Below are 10,230 nucleotides of genomic sequence, written 5' to 3'. Positions count from 1 at the left end.
TTTGGTTGTTATATGCTTCATATTACCCTTACTACAGTTCAGCTGGGTGGCATAGGTCATTTTCAGACATTTCCCAGTGCTTATGACCCAATGTGGGTGAATATCTGTGTATCATCAAGCAACAAATATCTATAGCTGGTCCAGGAGGGAACACATGAAATTCAGGTTGGTCAGTTCTTCTGTGCCCTTGGCAGAGACTTCATGAAATTAGCTGAGTGGAAGACTAAGGCAGTGATGAGTGGACCCATCATAACCTAGATAGATAACTATTAATAAACCAAGTCTGGAAATGAACAAATATGCCTCCTATGATTTAGAAGTGAGCACTTTTGTCAGAAATATAATGCTAGGCTGGAAGGTCCTTTACTCTGACCCAGGGCCACTGAGAACTTCTTGCATTTGTCTTGATCTTTTGCCCATTTATGATGCTGATCCTCTACCATTTAATTTTCCATGCACGCTCTATCGTGGCTGCAAACACCACTCTGAGAAATTTCCCTCTCCTCTCCAATTGGTGTAACCCTACCATTGATTAATTTGGGATCCTAGGTCCTCAAGGGAACTTTAATACTGAGGGAATAATTGCCGTTTTGAATGTATTTTTGTCTTTTCACAATATACACTTTCAAGCATTCTCTATTCCAATTAGGCTCTGATGTGTTTAGAAAGAAAATTGAACTACCCATCTTTTTAATTCCTGCCTTTCTTATTGGGAATTCACACAGTGCATGAAGACAGAACACCACTGGGAGATGGTGTAGAACATACCTCATCCCCTTACCCTCATCCCTGAAGAAACTGCCACACACACTGTACCATTTTCTAAGTTTTTCTTGAGTTCTCCAAGAGAAATGTTATCTGTCAGTAGACAGCAAGCCCCCAAGAGCCCCCCACAACACTGACAATTCTTGCGGCCACATCTGTAAATCCTCATACAATCCCAGAGAGCTTTCATGCGAAGCTCATATCATTGTCCCAAGACTTGGAGCTTCATTGGAGTCCCCCAGCAGACCCTGACCAGTACTGGCTGTACTCAAATCTGCCCCTCCCCTTTAGTGACTCAAAGCTATTACCAAGACTTACTTCCTTGGTTGAGACATTAATTTACCAATGACTTAGAGCTTCACTTCAGCCTCATTCAGGGTATCTGAGGACCCTGGATCCCTGCACATTCTCTCTGAATATCTTCACCATGTCGCCCAAGTTACAGGGCATGTTCCCAGCACTGTATCTCCTGGGGGTCCTGTCTCTACTGCAGTGCCCACTTGTCCTGTGTGGTGAGTACAGACATGAAAAGGAAAGAGGGAGAGTATGGAAAAGAATTCCTGGTTATGAATTAGTTACATATAATTGTCTGGCAATAATTCAGCACAGTTTTGGATAACTATGAAGTATTTATTGAGAAATATATATTAAAAATTTTAGTCCTTCTGATGTAGGCTATGCTGACTCAGAAAGCGCATATATCAAATCTAAGAGGATTTGATCTAGTCACGAAAATCTTTTAATTTATAGATTAATGTATTATACTTAGTGGATGCTGTTCAGTTGTTAAAGTTTTCACCCTTTTATAGTTTTCATTATTTACCTATTGCATTAATAACTGAGTAGAAAATTTTGCCACCCAGAAAGTAAAATTGTATATGATTATAAACTACGAGTGAATTTATCAGAGTAAGATTACAAAGCCCTATGTACACTGAAAACATTATATAAGTGTAAGATATGGCATTTCATGTCAAGGAATATTTGTCCCTAACCAATGAGCACCTAAAGGTTTTCAGGACCTGTAGGCCCCACCAAGGTAGTGTGATTATAAATGCAGGCCTGAGGATTTCTTTTAGCTTGTAAGTGGAAATAGTTTACTAAAAGTAACATTTCCTATTCACTTGTCAATACAATTCCTTCTTTAAAAGAAAGAATTTCTAAAACTGTTTCAAAAATATTTATATCCATGTCCCTTAAACTATGTTTCAGAGCATTTATATAGAGCATTTTGCAGACTAACAAAATCACTCAACAGAGAAGAGATTTCCCTAAGGACTATGTCTTTTCCAATGGAGACTATGTTTTCTATTGACATAATTTTGGGTGTATTCTCAATTCTCAAGGATTACATGCCAAGCAGTGGAATGCAGGGGTTCAGGGACCCTCTTGTCATTTTTTTGTCAAGATTAATTTCTTGACCTCCAGAATGATCCCATGCCATTCAGGCTTTAGGAATGTTCATAATAGTACAGAGTAATTTCAGAGTTTTTTAGTAAGTCGAGTACTAAAACATTTTAGTTTGGAAGTTTTTTACATCATAGTGGTAGGTATTTTAAGGGAAATATTAACGTTAGGTAAAGAAATTCTTATATCCTGGGTGATTCTCCTCCATTGGAAATTGAAATGACTAACTCTGTTGTTCTTCCAAAGCTCAGCCACTGGCCAACACTCATTGTTTCCCATGAGCACCGTTACCTCGGTCTTCCTGGCCTCCTCTTCTTTTACAAAACAGTGAAGGCAGATTATGTCCAGCAAGTCACGGATGCGTGCCACAATTCCTTTTGATTTTTCTGTATTTATCCCCTTCTCTTCCATTCCTTAAGTCCCCCACCTTACTTATGGTTCATATTCAGGGTCACACACACCACAATTTGTCTCATTTCAGTCTCTGGGTTTGCCTCTTCTTCATCTTTCAGTACCAACTTGTTGCTGCATCAAGCCTTTGCTCACATTTTCACTTGAAGATAAAATGTCTTCTTGTATCTCATCTGCCCAAGCAACTTTCATCAAACCTTAAGATATACCTCCAGTCTCCCTTAGAAAATGTAACCTATGTTTTCTCCCTTGGATCTCTAACTCTCTGTCTCTTTTTTCTACCCCTCCTAATGTCATTGCTTGTCTTTGGACACATTTTCATAAACTGACTGAAGTTGTTGTTTTGCTATTTATGTGGTTATGAATTATTTTCCAAGGCTTAGGTTTGAAAGCTGAGAATGTAAGTTCACATGCTTTTATATATACCTAAGTCATATGATTTTATATCATCCTAGAAGTATGAATACCTCAGACAAGTTATTTTTTTAAGACTTGTTTATTTTTGAGAGACAGAAAGAAAGAGAAAGAGTGTGAGAAAGAAGGAGAGAGAGAGCGTCAGAGGGGGAGGAGTAGAGAGATAGAGACAGACAGAGGATATGCAGTGGGCTCAGCACTCAGCGCACTGAGCCTGATGCAGGGCTTAAACTCACAAACTGTGAGATCAAGACCTGAGCCAAAATCAAGAGTTGGACACTTAACCATCTGAGCCACCCAGGGCCCGGAAACACAATAGATTCCTATATATTAATTTTGGGTCCTGTGACTGTTCTGAATTTATTAGTTCTAATAGTTTTTTGGTGGAGTTTTTTGGATTTTCTCTGTATAGTATCATGTCATATGCAAATAGTGACAGTTTTACTTCTTCCTTACCAATGTGGATGCCTCTTACCTATTGTCTGATATCTACAGCTAGTGCTTCCGGTACTATGTTGAATAAAAGTGGCAAGAAGGATCATCTTTGTCTTGTTCTTGATCTTAGAGGACATTCAGTTTTTCACCATGATCATGATGATGACAAACTCCTAGATTTTCATATGTGACCTTCTCATGTTGAGGTATGTTTCCTCTAAACCCACTTTGTTGAAATTTTTTGTCACAAATGGATGTTGCATTTTGTCGAATGCTTTTTCTGCATGTTTTGAAATGATTATATATTTTAAAAATTTTTCTTCTTTTTAACTTGATGTATCACCTTCATTGATTTGCAAATATTGAACCATACTTCCAGCCCTGGTATAAATCCTACTAGATTGTATTGAACGGTCCTGTTAATGTATTGGTGAATTTGGTTTGTTAATATTTTGTTGAAGATTGTTGCCTCTGTGTTCACAGGAATATTGCCTACAGTTTTCTTTTTGTGTGGTGTCTTTTTCTGATTTTAGTATCAAGGTAATGTTGTCCCTGTAGAATGAACTTGGAATTTTTCCTTCTTCTGCTTTTTTTTAAAAAATACTTTGAGAATAGATATTAACTTTTCTTTAGATGTTTGATCGAATTCATCTGTAAATAGTGAAGCCATCTGGCCCAGGACTTTTGTTCGTTGGAAATTTCAAAACCTACTTTACAATCATATTTATTTTACCCACTAGAGTCTTATTGATTTAATTCTTCAATAAAGGATATTTTTAAACTATTTAAACAAATCAGAAGTGAGGGGCACCTGGTGGCTCAGTCAATTAAGCATCTGATTCTTGATTTCAGCTCGGGTCATGACTTCAAGGTTTGTGAGATAAAGCACCAGGGGAGTCTGCTTGGAATCACCCCTGTCTCTCTTCCCCTCCCTGGTTCATTCTCTGTCTGTCTGTCTGTCTCTCTCTCTTTTACAAGATAAATGAATAAGCTAGAGCACCTGGGTGGCTCACTTGTTTAAGTGTCCATGTTCAACGTAGGTCATGATTTCATGATCCGTGAGTTCAAGCTCCACATTGGACTCTGTGATGACAGCTCAGAGCCTGGATCCTGCTTCAGATTCTGGATTCTGTGTCTCATTTTCTCTCTGCCCCTTCCCCTCTCACACTCTGCCTCTCTCAAAAAAATAAAGAAACATTTAAAAAAAATTTTAAGATAAATGAACTTAATGAAGTTGTTAGAAAAATTAATAAAAAGCATACGTGAAATGGAATTTATTCCAGTTATCAGAAAATATGATTCAGTGTAGAATGGGACTCCTGACCTAAATATTTAAAAGTATTTTCTACAGTATTACCAATTATTAATGTTATAATTTAGAAAACATATACATCTTGGATATTTTTATAGTAGTTCATAAATAAATGAATGGTGAGACCATTTGAGTATGCCCAAATGATACCTACTGTGGTCTCAGTCAGTCTCCTGATGTGAAGAATAGGACATTGTAATTTGCTTGCATACTTCCTCTCACATCAAACACTATCAAGTTCTACCTGAAAGTAGTTCTACTAATGAATAAAAAATTCTTTATATCAGCTTTTATTGCATTAAAAGGAAAGAATGTAAATAGCTCTTTCTTCTAAATTTGGTATCAAGAAAGAAAAATCCTGTTCATATGCAAACTTAATTCAAATGTTTTTCTGTGCATTAGCTGTCACATGAATATAAACTTTTAAGGATATATTTCCTATTAACTGAGGCAATTGTAAGTTATTACAGAGGTTATTAATGATATGAACCTGGTGAAAACAAAGTGATCAATGTCGTTTGTCATTGCTTTTGAATACTTCTGAAAATTTACATTTTCATATAGTTTTCATCCAATTTCACATTTTGGAGTCTTCTAATGAAATTATTTCGTTGGAGGGAAATGACAGGGTTGGAGTTCCTTATAATCAGGAACAAGAAGAGCAGACCCAAAGGGTCTCTGGTACCCTCTTCTGTTTCTTAAATGTCTCTTCAGTGGTGACATTTTTGAAATCTGGAAATGAGCTTATTCTCCATCAGAGCCCCACTGAAGTGATTTTACTAACCTTAAGTCTCACTTTTAATTTTTTAGAGGTATGTTGCCCAATACCAGAGCTGAAGAATGGCAAAATCAATGATCCGAGATCTAGTTCTGCCAATAGTTGTGCTTTCAAAGGAGATACAGTTTTATATACATGTTATGAGAAATATGAGTTTGAAGCTAGATGTCAAGCAGATAACAAGTGGTATCCCAAAACACCAACTTGTGATGATGGTAAGGGCTTTTGGATTTGTGTTATTTTAGAGGTTCTTTGTATCAAAGTGATGGAGATTATTAAGGGAAGGCTTGAAATTACCTAAAAGATTTTATATAGGCTGCATGATTTTTAGAGTGGATAAATTTGTTAAGGAGCACTGTCCACTCCTTACTCCAAGTTTTCTTTTCCACCCATTATTTATTCCCATTCTCTTGACCTTGCTTCATTGCTCTCCTTTTCTGATCAGGAAAAAGGTCACACTTAATAGATCAGCTGGACTTTTCAACTATTGCCTTGTTTCTCTTAGGTTTTTGTCTTTTCTTGTCTTCTTTCTGATCCATAACTGCCTTAATCAGTAGTTCAACACCCACTCCAATCTATTTGAAACCATCTTTAAAAACCTCCTTCTATTCTTCCTCAAACTTCCTTCTTTCCTTCTGTTGTCTCTTAGTTCACCTTGAACTAAGGTGAACACCCAGTGTGAATTGCCTACCTCTCCCTCACCAAGAGCACATAATTGCTAACACAATCCTATCTCTCCCATGTATTTCCATGGCCCTATCTACTGATGACCAAACAAATACCCCTGCCAAATAGTGATGCTTTTTTTTTGCCTTGTGTGTAAGACAGAGCCCAAAGGAGCCCTCAAGGGGCTTAGAATACTGTGTTCTGGAAGAAATTGTAAAGTAATGTTGTAAAGCGTCACCATTATAAAGTATTGCCTCTCAACTGGCAACTCAACTGTGCCTTTATCAGGCCATTCCAATGTCTGAACAGGTCTCCAGGTTCTGGGTGATGCCGTCTGCAATGTGAGTAGTGTATTCCAAGGCCATGGTCCCAGGACCACACCTTTTTTGCTGTGAGGAGGACTTCTAGCTGCATGTAGTTTAATCCTACACCAAGTGTACTCTGAAACTTTGAGATAACAGTGCTGTCTGTAGTCCCGCAAGCAGAAAAGGCAAACCCATCCTGGAATACTTGTCACTCTCACAAAACTGCCTTGTTCCTCTTCACTTCAGGTGCCTATTGCGGGTAGTGAGTCCCCACGTTACCACCAAAATCTGTCTAACTTTGCAACAAATTTAACAACACATTGGAGGTTCCCATCACCTCCTTCTTAAGTTCCATTAATTTGCCAAAGTGGCTTACAGAACTTAGGGAAAGACTTACTTTTGTACTTACCAGTTTATTAAAGGACCTGATGAAGGATACAATGCACAGCGAAATGAAATAATATATAGGGTGAAATCTGGGAGGGTCCCAAGCATAGAAGCACCTATCCTGTGAATTGCAGCGCATTACCTTCCTAGTATGTGGATTCAATCACCCACCTGGCAGTTCTCCAAACCATAAACTCCTACAATTTTATGGAGGCTCACCCTCTGAAGCGCAATATATTATTGACACTGTTTCCAATCTCTTCCCCTCTCTTCAGAGAGAGTAGGGCTGAAACCTTCCAAGGTTTATTCATGGCGTGGTCTTTCTGGGGACCAGCTTCTGGGGCCACTGAAAGTTGCCTCAGTAGAACAAAAGATGTTCTTAGTGTTCTCAGCATTGGGAATTTACAAGGGCTTAGGAGGTCTGCACCAGGACCTGGGACAGATATCTATCATCCCTCTATCTCTCTGTCAACTAGATCCAGATATCTATATATATGACATCGTGCTAGCTTCTTCTTGTCCATGATGTCTTTTCTGTATCTATAACTAGAACTAGATTGTGTACACACAGACACACAAGCTTCCTCTTTTCCATTCAGTAGAATTAACATGTAGCTATTGATATACTGGATCAATGTGGATGTCCAGAGAGTCATAGTGTCTTCAGGCTCTATTATGACAGGGGCAAGTGACTAATCAGACCCCAGGTCTAAAACTACAAATGTATGATTGGATCCTTCCATGTGTATGCAAACTGTTTCTGAGACTTTCTTTGTGAGTGGGATGAAAAGAAGGAAGGAAGTAGCAAAATCAGTGACCCTATTTACCTGAAGATACTTATATCTACTTTAGCAAAGATACCACATTGGAAATGAGACTAAAATGTTCAGTTTTCAATACTTTACCATAATTTCCCAGAATCTTAATCTATCTGGTAGACAGATTGGGGAAGTAACTGTTGATATGATGGAAATATAGGTTTCATTCTTCAGGAGTGACACCGATTTTCCTATTTCCCCCTGCCCCTTGGTATATCATGTATTTGTTAATATAGTGGTTTTTTTTCTTCATGGGGAATGGTATGGGGAATAGCAATGGCTTCTACTTGACTTCGTGGGTATGACTGGACTTTCCCCATAAGCCAAGAACTCAATATGGAGGTTGTACCAAATATTTATTTTGTTTATTCCTATTATACTTTCGAAGATATTAGAAATGACCATCAGGTGCTCTACTGAGAGTGCCATGGTGGTCCCTGAGCCTGAGGCTTATAGTAGCGCAGCCCAGATCTTGGGTTTGTCTAAGTGATCCAATGGGTAGAGGAGATGACAGGTCAGAAGGAAGCCTCCTAACACCACAGAGATTCTGGAGTGTGTTTTATTTTACATTCTATAATCTAATGCTCTCTTACTTTTATTTTACCATCAAGATTGTGATTTCCCCCCTATCATTGCCCATGGAAATTATGAACAAACTCAAGCATTCAGTATATTTGAACTTACTGCGGTGATATACAAATGTGACGCAGGATACACTCTGGTTGGAGAAGGCAGACTCTCCTGCAGGTCTTCACGCTGGTCCCCTGCACCCCCTCAATGTAAAGGTAACTCCAGCTCCCTTTTCAGTCAGGTGGGTGGAGGTCTCACAAAAGTATTGAGAGTAAAGCTTCTTTCTGCCAGAGGCAGCACGGAAGCATTTGATCTGATTCAATTGACTTGAAATCATTACTGTGTTCAGAGTGCAAACCTTACAAAGGGATAGACGGCATTACCATCAGCCTCCCCAGTCTCTCTCCCAGTTGTAAAACTCTGCCCCATTCTGACTTTCAAGAAACACTGCAGGTGGAGCACTTGATAGATGGCCTGTGGCAAAATTTCCATGGCAGCTTGCTCTAGCAGGAATGTGGTCTCTCACGGGCTAATTCCGAACATCCCCGCGTGGCAGGCACTTCCATCATAGCCCCGTGCAGATGCACCACCTGCCCATGACGCAGGCTGCGTGTGCCCGTCTATAGTGAGTACAGGATGAGTCAAGATTGGCTCTGGTGTTTACATGCACTCAGGTTACCAGCACTTTGACATCAGCAACTCTGGGGATTATTTGTCACTATGGTGTCCATTGCACACAAGGGGCAATAGGAGAAGAGGGTGTCAGATACGTGAAAGGACTGATTCCTAACTAAACCTTTTCTCAACCATATAATACTCAGTATCTCGCTGGGATCAAGTTGGGAGGGACATTGCTTTGCGTCCTGGGAACCCGTGATCACATGCTTTTACATAGCATATCATGGGACCTCTCATGTTTAAATGTATGAGACCTCAGACAAGTATTTTGTTTTCTGGTTTTTAAATGTTTCTATATTTTTGAGAGAGAGAGAGCAGGAGAGGAAGAGGCAGAGAGAGAGAGAGAGGATTTTAAGTGGGGTCTTCTCTGACAACAGAAAACCCAATGCGGGGCTTGAACTCATGAATTGTGAGTTCGTGATATGAGTTCAATTTGGACACATAACCAACTGAACCACCCAGTCGCCTCTCAGGCAAGTTTCTTTACCTCTCTATATCTCAACTGTCTCCTAGTTAGATGGGAATACTTACAATCCTCACTTCACAGAGCAGAAAGAATCACATAAAATGCTTAGATCGAGTCTGATATGTGGTCAATGCTCAACAAAAATGCTAATGAATTTTATTGTTACCAAACAGTAGAAAAGATAAAACAATTAGCAGCACCCATGATAGTGAAATCTTAAAATCCTAGCTTATTGTCATGTCTTTTTTCTTAGATTTATGGAATTTAAAACCATGTTTCCTTTGTAGCTCTGTGTCCAAAACCAGAAATAGCCCATGGAAAGCTGTCTGTGGATAAGATTCAATATGTTGAACTTGACAATATCGCCATCCAGTGTGACTTTGGTTATAGGTTGGTCGGTTCTGAAAGTATCACTTGCTTAGACAACAGAACCTGGTACCCTGAGGTGCCCAAGTGTGAGTGGGTAAGTGGCACAATTCAAGAAAAACTCCCTCCTCCCACACACTAAAAATTGCACCTGTCTCCCAAACACTATCCCAACCAGCAATGGTGAGATCTGACTTGTCAGGATTCATTCCTGAATCCCTCCAAGGAAATCTCTTTTATCTTGAAGCACTGTGGTCAGTTAGGAGTGACAAGTTTTCCTCTCTCACTGGACATAAGAAACACTGAGCCCCTTAAGGAGTAGAGGGTGTCAGATACCCGAAGCACTGAGGCCGATGTGACTTAGTCCAGACTATCTGATATTCTGTGTTCCATTTTTGGATGGTCTTAGAAACAGCCTCTGTCTTCACAGAGGCCTCCTGTGAAACTGTCTT

The 10,230-nt window shown here is 39.3% G+C and overlaps 1 protein-coding gene across 1 annotated transcript in view; it reads left to right on the top strand.

The window, feature by feature from the left end:
* Positions 1–10,230, top strand: part of LOC115288251 (C4b-binding protein alpha chain-like) — a 51,946-nt gene that overhangs the window by 41,217 nt on the left and 499 nt on the right. The window lies entirely within an intron of this gene.

The sequence above is a fragment of the Suricata suricatta genome, chromosome 3 (assembly GCF_006229205.1).
Source record: "Suricata suricatta isolate VVHF042 chromosome 3, meerkat_22Aug2017_6uvM2_HiC, whole genome shotgun sequence".
Classification (NCBI taxonomy): domain Eukaryota; kingdom Metazoa; phylum Chordata; class Mammalia; order Carnivora; family Herpestidae; genus Suricata; species Suricata suricatta.
This window is presented reverse-complemented; position numbering and strand designations above follow the sequence as displayed.